We start from the raw sequence: 15,389 nt of genomic DNA, 5'->3' as shown, positions 1-15,389 counted from the left end.
TTTTTATACTGTGTATTCATAAACAGATTATTGTAGCTGTAGTTATTTTCTAAAACTTTCTACCTTTAACTTTTATACTAGAGTTAAGTGGTTAACTCACCACCATATTACAGTATTAAAGTATTCTGAACTTGCTTATGTACTTACCTTTACCTTTGTGTTGTGTATTTTCATGTTACTAATGTTATTCCTTGTAGCTACTTTCTCCTAAGAAAGTTACAAAGTGACTAATGTTTTCACGTTGCTAATTAATTTCCTTTCATTTCAGCTTGAAGAACTCCTTTCAATATTTCTCTTAAGACGGGTTTAGTTGTGACAAATTTTCTCAGCTTGCGTTTTCTGGAAAACTCTATCTCTTCTTCATTTCTGGAGGATAACTGCTAGATAGAAAATTCTTGTTTGGTGCTTCTTTTTCCTTCAGTGCTTTAAATATATCTTCTCACTCTCTCCTGTCCTGTAGGGTTTCTGCTGATAAATCATATGGAGATTCCCTTAAAGTTACAAGCTTCTTAACTCTTGCAGCTTTTAAGATTCTTTGTTTGCCTTTGATTTTTGACACTTTTATTGCCATGTATCTTGGAGCACATCTCTTTAAGTCGGGTTTGTTGGGTGACCTGCGGGCTTTTTGAACTTGGATATCCAAATCTGCCTCCCTATTTGCGTAGTTCTCAGCCATTATTTCTTTAAATACATTTTCTCCCTTTCTTCTCCTTCTGGAACTCTAATAATTCAACAATTGATTCTTTTGATGATATCCCATAAGTCGTGTAGATGTTCCTCATTCTTTTTCACTTACTTTTTTTCTTTTTTCTCTTCTGACTGGGCGATTTCAAAGTTTCTGGCTTCTAGCACACAGATTCTTTCTTCTGCTTGATCCAGTTTGTCCTTCATGCTCTTGATTTGCATATCTTTATTTCATTCATGGTATTCTTCAGCTCCAGAAGTTTTGTTTGGCTTCTTTTTATTATTCCTATCTCTTTGTTGAACTCCTCATTTTTTCCTGTATCATTTCCTTAATTTTGTTGAACTGTCCTTTGATAAGGTCCATGACATGGTTAAGAAGACCCACATCCCTTCCATCCCTCCAAGAATCCTATCTGCTGCTTTCTCAGATTCCCCCCCACCCCAGTATATGCAGCCCAAGATTCATTATTCTGCTGGTGGGGGCGGGGGGGGGCGGGAATCAGCAAGAAGTTGGCCTCTTTGGCAGCCTCCCACACAACTCACGTGCTCACACATATGGTCTCACTTTCCCCTGTGAGACCACAGGCTGAAAAGATCTGTCCTCGCCCCAAAGTGTGCCACCTTGGGGGGAAGTTGTTCCTCTTGCCCACCTCCAATGCATCCAAACTCATTTTTTAATTTTGCCCCATTGGGGTGCTGGAGCTTCTCCTCTGCAAGCCTGAACTTCCACAAAGGTTCTCTTGCCCATGAGTGATTGTCGAAAACAGTGTTCTCCAAGAACTCTTGCATTATCCCCCTTCTTGTGCAGGGTCAAAGTGAGAAAGCTCATTTGTCCCCTTCTGTCCTGTGTACCAGGTTTTGTTAATTTAGCCCGTGAGGTCCTCCTTTGGAGAGTCCTGGGGTGAAGCAAGTGTTTCTGAGTTGACTCTGACTGCACCAACTCTGTGATAGGGGTTGTTAAAACTCACAGCCTAAGTCAGTAGGGATTGACAAATCTTCTAGAACAAATTCCACTAGTCTCTTACCTCTATGATTTCACTCTTCCATAAGGGTCTAGTTCCTGGAAACATTTCTACTTGTCTACATCTCAGTCATGTGCATGGATTTAGGATGTACCAGGAAAGGCTTCTCTAACCTTTGCCCCTTGAATAGCTACAAACAGAATCCTACACGTACTCTTTATTCTGGAGATTTTTGAGCTTTGTCACGCCTTCAAGACAACCTGATTTTTATATAAACGTATTAGTTCTCATTCCCATATAATATTATATATATATATATATATGTATGTATATATATATATATGTATATACATATATATGTAATATTCCTCTGTTTCTCTTACATCACGGGAAAGTAGGTGAAGAATCCTGTCTAAGAGTAACCTCAAGGCTTGTTCTCCGGTGTCCGTCTTATCACATCTTTTTTCAGGGAATCTCAAACTCTTTCATTCATTCATTCATTCATTCGTTCAAGAAGCATCTCTTGCACCAGGCGTTTTGCTAGCCACTGACCTTATGATGACATTCAATCCCTGATCCTAAAGAGAAAATTCGTGTTCTTTGGGAAGAGAGGAACGTGCAATCGTCAACTACAATACAAGTGACCTTGTAACAGCTATTAGAGATGTCTGACTTGGTGGTGATGCGAATGTACTAACGAACCCTCATTTTTAAAAAAAGTCAAGTAAGTGTACTAATTGTCGAGGCATCAAATCATTGTAACGATCCTGCCTCCCTTTCTTCAGTTTTTGCTGGGGTATCAGGGTACTCGTACGATTAAATTTGACCGGATTCTTATGACCTTAGCTGAGACCTATCAGCAGAATCAGGAGGGGGCGGGTGTGAGAAAGAAAGGTGTTGATGATGCACACCCGGCCGTCCGAGTAGGGTGGAGGACCAAAACCCTCTGAGGTGCTGAACCGTACCACCTTCCCCCACCATCGCTGCCACCATTAATTTGGTTTCCGTGCACTTCAGGTTTGAAGGGTGTTGTCAGCATGCCTCCAAGAGGAAGTGATTACGTAGCCACACCCTGCGTTGTTTCTCCGGCTTCCGCTTCCTGCTGAATGTGTAAGGGGTTTGCCCCCAAAAAGCCATGATCTGCCCATTCCTGCCATTTATACATACCTACGTGGGCGGCCGTGTATACACACATATGAATATGCACACACGTGCAGGAATACACACACGTACCCCCAGGCATAACACGCACGCACCCATCCACACACGTGCACCCACACACGTGTGTAGACATTTCTATTCTCGCCCTTATCAACTCGGACAGGAAGCCAAGAGCGATTTTCTTTTTTCTTGCTGAAAAGGGTTCAAGTTCCTCCAACAGTCACAGCACATTATGCCAAAAAGAACACAGGACAAAGCTGAGAAACCAGGCTCAGAAGAGCCTGTCAGCTACGAAGCAAGGTGTGGCATCACGTGACCTCCCATTATTAACCACCAGCACAGATGTGATGGGTTGGACAGTGGTCCCTCAGAATGTGACCTTATTGGGAACAAGGGTTTATGTAGATAATAAGGTAAAGATCTTGAGATGAGACCGTCCTGGACCAGGGTAGGCCCTAAATCCAGTGATCAGCATCCATTATAAGAGGTGGAAAAGGAGACACACAGAGAGACAGGGAGAAGTCCACGTGGAGATGTAGGCAGGGGCTGGGTTGACATTGTCTCTGATAAGCCAAAGACACCAAGGATTGCCAGCAGTCCCCAGACACTGCAGAAGGAAAAGGGGGACCTTTCCCCAGATTCCTGGGAGGAAATGTGGCCAACCGGCACCTTGATTTTGTGCTTCTTTCCTCTAGAATTGGGAGAGGACGAATTTCTGTTCTTTTAAGACACCGTGTTGGTGGTGATTTGGTACAACCGTCCCAGAAACCTGATACAAAAGGCTACCAGCATTTGCAACAAATATTCAGGGAAGACAAGCTTGGCCCAGTGTCAGTCCACCCACAAGGCTTTAACACTTCAAGACTGTTCTTTGAGTAAGAGCAAAAGCTTTACCAAGCCTTCAGTAATAAGGACGTTGAAGCAGAAAGTGGACATGCATATATTCCCAGCGTGGGATGACAGGACAAGGCACAAAAAGCAGGTCCTCGGATCAGGCAGCAGGATCATCCAGAGCATGACTCAAATATCAACAGTAATGAGTGCCTTTTGTTCACTGGGAAGAATTAATAGGGGGTGAGTCATGGGACGGTAAAAGAAAAAGGCAGAAAGTTTCTCGGGAGAAGTGGATGGGTTTAAATGAGTAAATTCAGGAGAACGGTGGAGGTCAACTGACCTTAAGAAGAAGGAAAATAGACACCAGAGTGCGGCGCTTTGCTTATGTGTAACCAACAAAGGTTTAGCTCCGGAGGGCAGGGGGACCCGGCCCAATAGGGGTGCAGGTGTCTCCTTTCTGTGCTGTGTCCGTCCCTGTCCTGTGCCTCCTGCAACAAGACCTCCACTTGGCTGCACCTGCATTACGATGAGACCAGCATTCTTGTTAGGGCAGGAGACACATACCTAATTCAGTCCACCTTGTCCCTTGAGGGAAGTCTGGGGAGGAATTTGGTAGATGTTTGTGCCCCCAAAGAAGGATATCATGCAGAGGAAGAACACGTCTTGTATGTAAAGGTTAAGATGAGCCACCATGAGAGCGAGAGAGCGAGAGCGAGAGAGCGCTTCCCGTGACCACCCATCTCTTGCATTGTTGCCGAATTCGTTTTGAGGTCTAAGCCAGGTGAGCAGCTGATCCTTTTTTCGTCCCCCTTCATTTGGACATTACAGCTAGGAAGGAGACGCCAGGCGTCTGAAATGCCCAGAGAGAAAAAAGCGAGGGAGATGTTCCTGGTACTTACGTGAGATCTTGTAACGCGACACTGGACACAGCCAGCTTCTTGGTTGCCGCCTCTCCTTGCCGCAGAGAACTGGAATCAGTCATCAGTTGTCATCAGTTCCGTCCTGGAGTCAGGCACGCACAGCCACTCCAGAGCCTTTATAAGCAGTTTATCAAAATGTGCAATAAACAGCGTGCTGTTCTTACTCAGCCACCCTCAGTGAATCACTTTGCCTTCTCCCTGAAGTCTGCGTAGACAACCATGACATAGATTGTGCTATGCTTCTCCTTGACCTGGATGAACACCATCGGACTTTTGACATAATAAGGTGTCGATGCTCCGCCTGGGCAGAACCAGGTAGGCGGCCACCCCTCGCAGAGCTCCATCCCGTGTCGCGGGTGGCCACGCAGGTGACGTTTCGAACCCACGGGGTAGGGTGATGGCCACAGCCTGGGCTGCGAGGTCAGATAGGCCTGCGTCCGCTCCGATTGCACCTCTACGCCTGCTTGCGATATCCTCCGGAAACCGCATTTCCGCCTCCTTCTTTCTCAAGCTAGGACGGTACTTGGTGATGTTGCATTCCTTCGGGTAAAATAATGCCCATGAAGCGCTTAGCAGGCACCCAACACAGGGCCGTCTCCTTAGGAGCCCCTTCTCCTCAGGTCGGCGCTTTTCACCACAGTGAAAAAGTATGAAAGGCACCCCGGGAGCAAGGGAGAGCAAACCCCTTGCCCTTGTCCACCCAGAGCAGGGAACCTGCAGAATTATCCACTTTCAGCGGCAGATTCTTTCAGGCCTCCTGTCCTTACGCTAAACATTCGTATGCATTTCGTAACCCCCTGCATCATAGCAGCTCTGTCCTGAGGATGGGGTTTCCCTGGAAGCCTTCCCCAGGGCAGGCTGGTTTCTCTCCCAATCCTCACCACAGTGCCTGGTGTCGAGGAAGATATCTGCTCGGTCATCGTCGCCAACTCCAGATCGTACCCCTTCCTCCCTCTATAGCCTGTGGTGTAGAACCTTCGCCGGGAGCAGCCAGCCACAGATCCCAGGTCACCCTCCATCATTCCTTGAAGACTGTGACTTCCGACTCATTGGTCCTTTTCCAACATTCCTCATTATTATTACTGCTTCAAGGATCACAAAAAGCAGTGGCTTTCAGATATCACAACTGAGACTCCCAGGCAACGATGAGTAAGCAATAAGTTATATCATAATTGAGTTATACACACGCACACACATACACATTTCAGGAACAATCCTTACTCATATCAGGAGCAACGGACCCATGTATTTTCTTTTCTTGTATCGTATCATATCGTATAGTGTTCTGTTCTATTCTATTCTGTTCTACTCTATTCTATTCTTACTCTAGCCTCTCTTCTACTTAAAAACAGATTTGATAATATCTATCCAATTTACAACATAGCCCACTAGTGGTTATAACCTGAAATTGGAAAACACTCTCACAGAGGATACTTAAGATATTCTGGCCTCTCAGTTCAATGCCTTTCCCTTCCAAAGACCTTGTGTTCCTCTCCCGTGATCACACCTCATACCTCATGGTTATTTTGGGGAAGGAATAATTTCCTCCGCCCTTCAAAGTCTTTTCAGCTGGATTAAGAATCAAGATACGAGACAGATCAACAAGAGAAAATAAAATTTAATAGCATACACGCAGGGAATCCATATAGACAGGAAATCCCAGAGACAGTGAGGCCACATGAGGCTTCTGGGAGCTAAGGAGAGGGATAGGGTCCGAGGATGCAAAGGGGAGGAAGGCCATTAGCAGGAAGGTAAAAAAGATGTTTGGAGAACAAAGGTTGCCCTGTTATGCACAGCAGTTTCTTAGCAAAAAAAGAATATCTGTGAATAGCTCTCTTCTTGGTACAAGCAGGCAGTTGAGGTGGGCCAGCTGAGGTGGGCAGTTGAGCTAAAGAGCTTTTCCTGAATCTGCTGGGTTCCGATTGCTCAAAACTCAAGAAAAATTCATGCTGGGGTGCTTCACCTTAGGGTGACCTGCCTTTGGCCCCTATATTACCAATACCTGCACCCGTCTGTGGTCTTAACGACAGGCAGTGCATTCCCAGTAAAAATTCCTGTCTTGCCAGTTATGCCCTTGTATGATCCCGAGTCTAACAACTGGGGCTCTCTCCTTAATGTCTCAGGTTCCACAGTCCATCACTGTAACAAGTAGCTGTCTCAAATACATTCCCAAATACTTAAGACTCAGAATCTAGTCTGGCAAGACACCAGTCCTGATTAAATACAACCTTCCCTCACACTGAAACCCATGCATCCAAATGCAGCTGAGTAAAACACACGGCCGTGTTGACCGGTCTTATTTTAAAGAATGCTTCTGAACAGTCTTCCTACATTTCTGTGGGCCATTCAGTGTCCCCCTCTCCTCCTCGGGTCTCCTCCAACCTCCAATACTCCCTCAATCCCAGTGGACATCTTTGCTTCACTGAGAAAGCAGAGAACTGCCAGCTCCAATTTTCTTTCCACTTGGGTTCTGGCACTCCTCTCTTATTCTCCTTTTGCTCACCGCGTGGCTCCATCTGGCTCCGTGTCCAAGTTCTCAACGTTGAAGGTCCCCAAGTCTCAAAGTTCAGATCCTTTTTGTGACTACGCCCCCCACCCCCACCCCGGGGATTGCATTCCACCAATGGCTTTCATACAATAAATTCTATGTATTTATATTCTGATGACAGTCAAATTTATTTCTTGCCTTGATTTTATTTCCTGAAATTGACTCTTGTATTTAATTACCAACCCAACATATCTGCCAGGGTTCTTTTTTGTTAAGCCATTGAGTGTTCTTTTTTTATGTTTATTTATTTGTTTTGAGAGAGAGAGAGAGAGAGAGAGAGAGAGAGAGAGAAGGGGAGGGGCAGAGAGAGAGAGGGAGAGAGAGAATCCCAGCAGGCTCCATGCCGTCAACACAGAGTTCAATGTGGGGCTCGATCTCACCAACTGTGAGATCATGACCTGAGTTGGAGGCTTAAGGGACTGAGCCCCCCAGGCGCCCCTCTAGTAGGGTTTTTAACAAACATCTTAAACATAGTATGTTACAAAAGCAATCCTCGCCTTGTTCTTCTTTCTGCATTCCTGCAACCCTCCAGTCTTTTCCATTTCTGTTCAATGGCCAGCCCATCCTCACTTTGGTCAAGGCCAAATCCTTACAGTCGCCTATGATCCCTCCATGTCTCCAGTGCCTAAAATGACAACTCACCCCAGTTGGCCAGGACTTCCTCATTTTAGTGCTGACGGTCCCAGATCCCTTGAGTCCCAGGAAAACCAGATGGTTATTTACTATATTCACATCCTGCTCCTGGCTCTCTTGGCCTCCAGGTCACTCACCTTCTGAAGTATCATATATTTTCTCATTTATCTCTTTATTGCTCCCCCCTCAACCCTGACCTGCAATGAATGCTACTCCACGAGAACAGGGTCTTTGTTGATTTAGTTCAATGCTGAATCCTCAGTGCCTGGAAAAGCACCTGGAACATAGCAGCCACTTTAAATATGTGCAGAACAAATATACCGGTTGGCCTGTCTACCGGAGTGTTTCAAATATCCATCAGGTAGAGTTAGTGTTCCGTACCTTATCTATCCCCTGACTTTTGACACCTTATGGACTTAACCGGAGCCTTAGGCGAAAGGGGCAAAAAACAACACTCTGTCTGGAGTTTCCTATTGCCTTATGACCTATGGAAGACTCTGGGAGAGAAATGAAAGGAGGCTCTTACCCCGATCCCAGAGCTCCAGTTTGGAGTTGAGGCTCAGCCTATTCTGAGTCCATCCCCTCTGGTCCCCTATCCTTTGTCAGAAGCTCTTTTCACGTGTGTGTCTATGTCTGTTTCCTCTCTACTAGAATGTGAGGAACATGCTCCATGTTAGCCACCCTAGAACCGTCCCGGAGCTTCGCAAACAGTATTTCTCGAAAGAAACACTCTAAATAATATTTTTGAAGAGGAAATCCCAACAGTAGAGCTTCCTAGGAAATTGCTGCTGGGAATTAAGGAGGCATAGAGCTGGTGCACACTGTTTTGAAAGCAGCATGTGGAGTCTGGCTGTTGAGGGGAGAGGGGAGCATTGGTCGCTGGGTCTGCCCATTAGAGCCCAATTGACTGCAAATCTCCTGCCTTCCGGCTTGCGCAAATGAATGTCTTCGGCCCAATTAGCCTTCGGGGTCCTTGGATTTGGCTTTATAGATGCTTAGACCCGTAATCTGCAGTAGGAATAACGCATAATTAGTGAAGCAACAATGAGTCACTCTCTACAGAGGTGGATCGCAGCTTCCCACCAGCAGACAAGTTCTTCAAGAGAAAAAAACTACACGCTTTGTCTATTAAGATTCCTCTTGGTGCCTAACAAGGAAACCAGGAGAAAAATCAAGGGAAATAATTCCTCAGCATGTGACCTATGTACTGGGTATCCTGGAAAGACAAAAGAGTCTATTCCTACAGCTACACTGTATGTTTTATGATAAAAGAACATCAGAGTTTGCAGTTAATTTTGTAGGCAGAAGGAAAAAGAGTACACAGTAAGTTTTACTCTTTCTACAACTTCCAGAAGATTGCTGGCAAGAGATAAAGTGAACCCAGAGCAGGCTACGACTTATCTGTCAGCTAATTATAGGCAAATAGAATATTTTTCTAATATATAATGCTTCTATCATTTGTCCTGGATTCAATCAGTCAAGTCATTTCATAGCTATTTTAAATGAGAATTATAATGTGGAAAGAAACCGTGAAGAATATAGCCTTGTATGAAAACTGAGTTGCTGTCCTCTGGGAGTTTATAAGCAAGGGAGCGAGAAGATATGAATGCAAGTAACTCTAGCAGAAGGGAGAAAATCGAACAATTAATATTTACTCCAGGTCTCAGGAGAGTGTTTGCTGTTTTCTTTTGTTTTGGGGAGGGTTCTTTTTTCACTGAGCCTTTACTTTAAGAATTTAGTGCTTGGGGCTCCTGAGTGGCTCAGTCGGTTAAGCGTCCGACTTCCACTCAGGTCATGATCTCATGGTTCTTGGGTTCAAGCCCCACGTCGGGCTCTGTGCTGACAGCTCAGAACCTGGAACCTGCTTCAGATTCTGTGTCTCCCTCTCTCTCTGCCCCTCCCCTGCTCATGCTCTGTCTCTGTCTCTCTCTCAAAAATAAATAAACATTAAAAGAAAAAAAAAGAACTTAGTGCAAACTGGTAACAAAACAAAACAACCCAAGAACCCAAAAACACCTGAGGGGAAAGTACATTTTAAAAATGTATTTAAAATACTATAGTGGCACCTGGATGGCTCAGTCAGTTAAGCGTCCGACTTCGGCTCAGGTCATGATCTCTCGGTTCGTGGGTTCGAGCCCCACGTCGCGCTCTGTGCTGACAGCTCGGAGCCTGGAGTCTGCTTCCGATTCTGTGTCTGCCTTTCTCTCTGCCCCTCCCCTGCTTGCACTCTGTCTCTCTGTCTCCCAAAAATAAATAAACATTAAAAAAAGTTAAATAGTATAAAATGTTTAAAACTTGTTACAATATTATCTACCGATGTGGGCATATCTATTTAATCTTGGTTTTTTTAATCCTGTATATTCAGTCACTAACTCAACATGAGTATTAAGAATGATATATACATCCTGTTCTATGTGGGGTACTTGGGCATAAAATACATCTATGGTCAAGAATCTCTCCGTGTAGCAGGAAGTGATGCACAGATATTGTTGAATAAGCACAAGTTATTTAAAATAGAGGGGTTAGGGGGATACATGAGGAGAGATAAAACATTTAAGGGAATCTCTCCAGAGGAGGGAAGGATTGAGCTGAATCTTACAGAACAACCCATACACCATGTAATATTTACTGAATGATTTCTATGTGCCAGGCAGAGTTAGAGGCCTTCCACTCATTAGAATTCTTTGAATTAAGTGCAGTTATCTACAATTTGAAGGGGTGAAGGCTTAGGAAGGTTAAACGGCATGCCCAGGTTATAAGTGGCGAAACTGGGAATCGAGACCCAATCGGACGGATCCTAAATGCAGTTCTCTTCACAGGGCTAAACGCTCCCGAGGCGGCTTAGCCCCTGGTCATGAAGGATACGATCCCAGACCCAGAAGTGGGCACAGGTACTGACACAGACACGGGCAGGCTGGGACGCCCTACCGAAGAGGCATTTCAGCTGGGGAGCATGATCAGCCCACAGAGGTGTAGACGAGGGACTGGGGATGGCTGGTGTTGAGGTCCAAGGACACGTATGACATGGGGCTGAGGAGTTTGGTCTTCCTTCATCTTGACAGTGATGGGTGGATACTGGAAGGTGTAGACTGACAACATGCTTAGACTTGCATTTTTACAGAGAGAGGTCACCCTGGCAGTGTGCCCCATGGACAGCTTCCCATTAGGGCCAAGGAGCCCTGAACAGAGGAGCGCCTGGGACCCCGGGGGGCTGAGACTTCAGAGCTATGGGTACCCAGTTCAATTTCACATGGAATCTATGGGGACCCACAAAGGTATTTAGACACTTCCTTCATTTTACAGATAAAAACAAGTCAAGCCGTTGATGATGATATAGAGTCCAGAAGTTGAAGATTTTATTTTTTGTTTCATTAAAGTTAATTTATGTATTTTGAGAGAGATAGAGAGAGATCTCATGCAAGGGTAAGAGGGGCAGATAGAAAAGGAGAGAATCCCACACAGGCTCTGTGCTATCAGTGTGCAGCCCAACACGGGGTTCGAACCCACGGACCGTGAGGTCATGACCTGACCTGCAACCTAGAGTCGGTCGGATGCTTAACTGACTGAACCACCGAGGCGCCCCGAAGAGTTTAGAGTGTACAGATTTTCGGGCTTCAGTGAGTTTGAATTATTTAATTTTTCTGCTGATCCCGTGGCCCTGCTCAGGCCCTAGGAGCTGAGAGGGGGACTGAGAAACATGCCCTCGCACGCATCGTTCTGTACCATTCATTCTCCCAGCTGCTGTTTTCTCATTTGGGGGGCATGGGGTCTCAGTAAGCAAGTAAGATTTTCTAACAAGGTTATTGAGCTATGCAATAATAAGTAAATTTTTCATTTTTACCCCATTAAACTTTTATAATAAAGTGTTTCATTTGTCTTTGTCACTGACAGGTGTTATCTCGTTCCCATTTTAAATTTCTTTTCTTGATCAGATATTCAGGGCACACTGTGTTGTATTTGGTGCAGCACAAAATGCCGTTTCCAGAAAGGGCTGTGTCGGGGGCTTACTCTGGGGAGGGCGCGGTGCCATGGGGGAGAGAGCTCAGGGTCACAGGCCCCAGGACTGGGACCTCTGGGTCTGCAGGGAAATGCTTCACAGGCCAGGGTACCCACCACATCTCTCTCACACTGTTTTTAACCTGAGAAAAACATGCCTTACGGCACTTTTTTCAATTTTTGAGCATTAAGTGAGCCAAGAGGGAGCGAAGGTATATATAATTAAATTAGCTTACCGGGTTTTTTTTAACACAAATGTTAGGAAATAGTATGTTCTGGTTATGAAGCAAACCATCTTTGGGTGTAATCAACTTGTAAAGTGTATCTATCTATCTATCTATCGCTTCTTGTTGAGAGATTCTAGAAAAAGTGTGCAAAATTCAACAGCAAACTGAAAAATAGCCATTAGCGTTGAGCAGACAATTTTCACAAATGTGGACTCTTCTGTCTTGGTTAAGACACTGGGTGTGGGGGTGGGGTGGGGTGGGGGTGGGGGACCAGAGCTGGCTCTGTTTTCTTCCTTGTAAAGCCCCACACTGTTCGCATTCTCTCTTTCCATAGTGGAAAGCACTCATTAGTGGACAGATGCATTTCTTCTCTGGATATTTAATGGATGCCAAAGGTTTAATGCGTCCAGTGCTAAGAGATTATCATGCATATGCAAGCATAATGCCCACCAAGGTTGGTAGATAATAAATGTGGGCAAATTAGCTCAATCCTATTCCCCAACACTCTCACAAATCGATTTTTAGATGCTAGATGCTGTGTTATCAATATCATACAAATGGCGCCCGCCCCCACACACACACCTTTAAATGACACCACAGTAACATTATCTTGATGGGCGATGCTGCTTTCACTTCTGGGTCTGTCCTCAGGGATGCTATTACTCTCCATTATTATGCTAAAGACCGTCATTGTCACCTCCATCAGCAGTATAATCCACAGCCCTTCCCCTACCTGGAAAGACACCCTGCTTGCCTAAATTATGCTGCTGCTCTGGAACTCACAGGCCAGTGTTGGGTTTTGGAAGAAGCGCGAAACAGCTGTTCTACCAGACTGATGATCTTTAGTTGTAGGGTTTATCCATTTGCAGGACCGGGAAAACATCTGGGCAGTGGCAGTGAACAGGTGCTCTCGTTTCTCTGATCTGGGGACCAAAAAATACTCCTTCTAGAGTCTGGGGGAGTTGTCATAAATTCCAAACACCTGAGAATTTGGGCCAAATTCAGTTCCGTAAGTGGTGGCCTCCTTGCAAACTGGAAATCGAAATTTGTACCGTGTTATGCTTTTCAAATTAAGACAGAAAATGAAACCAATCCCCTGCTCTCAGATGCAAATGCAGAAAAGAGCAAAATCTCCTTTGTCAATGTCTTCTGCTTCCAAGGAAACAGTTTGATTGGAAAGACAGTTTCTGCCCCCTCTTAAAATCGTTCTTGCTGATGCGATCATGGTCCCTGGCTCTGATGGCTGAAAGTGGGGGCTTCTGGGCAGCTCTCCTTGGAGCTGAAGGCTGAGGCATGGTCCCTCCTGTGAGCAGTCTGCTCTCTCACCTGTCCCACACCGTGTCCCTTGATCTTGGGTTTATTAAAGCGAATACTGGATGTTCAGAAACTAAGAAGGATGGAGGGGAGCCTGGGTGGCCCAGTCGGTTGAGCGTCCGACTTCGGCTCAGGTCATGATCTCGTGGTTCATGAGTTCCAGCCCCGCCTCAGGCTCTGTGCTGACATCTCAGAGCCTGGAGCCTGCTTCGGATTCTGTGTCTCCCTCTCTCTCTGCCCCTCCCCTGCTCATGCTCTGTCTCTCTCTGTCTCAAAAATAAATAAAAACATTTTTAAAAAAAGTTAAAAAGAAAAGAAACTAAGAAGGATGGAGAACGCCACCTCAAACAGTCGGTATTATTCGGATCTGCTAGAACACTGATTCCTTTTACAAAATCTAGCCCTGCTAAGTAAGAAGGTGATCTGGAAATGCATCCAATCCCAGGGTCTGGGAACTGACCCTGGTCTTCTCCGCAGCGATATCTATAGATAATTATTGGGGGAGAGGGTCCTGCAATAGAGGAGGCAGCATTTTTTAAGCGATGAGCTGAGATTTTAGAACAAAGTGATTTCTTTCGAGAGTTTGAAATGGAGCATTCTTGGGCAAGTGCCCCCTCCTACGTACTGACGTTACGTTAGCAATCGGTGCCTGACACGTGCTTGGAGATAGAAGCGCGGATTTTTTTTTTTAAAGCCCCATTTCCTTTGGACGACACATTGCCATTTTAAATTTCTCTGCGCACATGTTGTGAAAACACGATGCGTGTGCGCGTGTTGGAGGAGATTCCACGTAGCACAGAACTAACCCTGGAGACCAATGATGCTGTCCTCGCACGGAAGTGCTGATCCTCAGTGATCGCCAAAATTCTGTAGCTATTCCTTCGTCACGTCGCCCAGTTCTCCGTACACCTTTGTTCTCTTCAAATACCGAATGTCGGCATCCTCAATTCACCGGAACGGAGGCCAGTCTCATCGCAACTCGGTGAATCGTCTACACGGAAAAACAAAACGACACAAACAAGCAGGCAGCCCAAGCACCTCGGACTGCAGGGATGAACCACAGCAAACGCTCCTCGACCCGTAAAAGCCGGGGGGCTGGACAGCACTGCAGAAACAGAAGGACAGGAGAGGGTAGAAGACATTCAATCCGTTGACCTCTGGGACCACCCATATGTGATGCTCTCAGATCTAGTTACCTGGCGAGCATGTCTGGAAGATGCCACGCAGAAGACGGACGGGAGCTGAGTGTGCACGTGCAGGGTGGGCGAGGAGTTTAGTTTCTTCTCTCTGGAGTCTGGCAGAGCCCTAGGGGCAGGGGGAACGTTACAGCGACCTCTGAGGGAAGACAGAGCAAGGAAAGAAGTCATCCGGAGACACGTGCCGTCTGCCCTAGTTCTGTTGGCCCCTCATTGCTGTTCAGTTTTGTTTCCTTGGATAAATACATTGGGACACATCGCAGGTGGGTGTCACTGGCCTCTTCTCGCACATCTACTTCCCGCCAGTCATGTTGCAGGGTCTTAACGCATTAAGATCCTAATCCTTGTCCAAGCAGGGAGAGATGTTTTTTGCAAAAGTCGTTGATATTCTGGAAAGGAACCCAAGTTCCTGTAGCTATCTCCGAGTACTTAACTTATTATCCGGCTGTGTCTCAGGGGAAGTGAAAAATGTTTGTTCCATTTGGGATTTTGATGACAACAAAGTATCTTTATGGCCTCAGTCATTCTTGTGTATTAAAGATATAATTTAAAAACTCCATGGAAGTAACAAATACTGGAGCCTGAACACAACTTGAAGGCACATTGAGAAAATAATTTTAAGTGGCCACAGATTGTCGGGTGGAAAGAAGAGGGGCCATCACTGGATCTATCCTGGCATAGGCTTGACTTCTCCCCAGCGACGCCACAGTTGTATAAACGCAGTTCAGTATCTAAAGATTCTCACACACAGTTTTACCGCTTAGAATGGATTTGACCAGAAAAAACAACAACAACAACAACAACAAAACGGTACAATTCTAAACATCTTAGCATATAAAATAAGACTGTCACATGGAAAGGCCCTTGTAAGCAGAGTGTCCCCTTCTAGGATCAATGTCACAGGTTACTGTAGG

This window comes from Acinonyx jubatus, chromosome B2 (assembly GCF_027475565.1).
Source record: "Acinonyx jubatus isolate Ajub_Pintada_27869175 chromosome B2, VMU_Ajub_asm_v1.0, whole genome shotgun sequence".
Classification (NCBI taxonomy): domain Eukaryota; kingdom Metazoa; phylum Chordata; class Mammalia; order Carnivora; family Felidae; genus Acinonyx; species Acinonyx jubatus.
The sequence above is the reverse complement of the archived record's forward strand: the minus strand, read 5'-3'. Positions refer to the sequence as shown.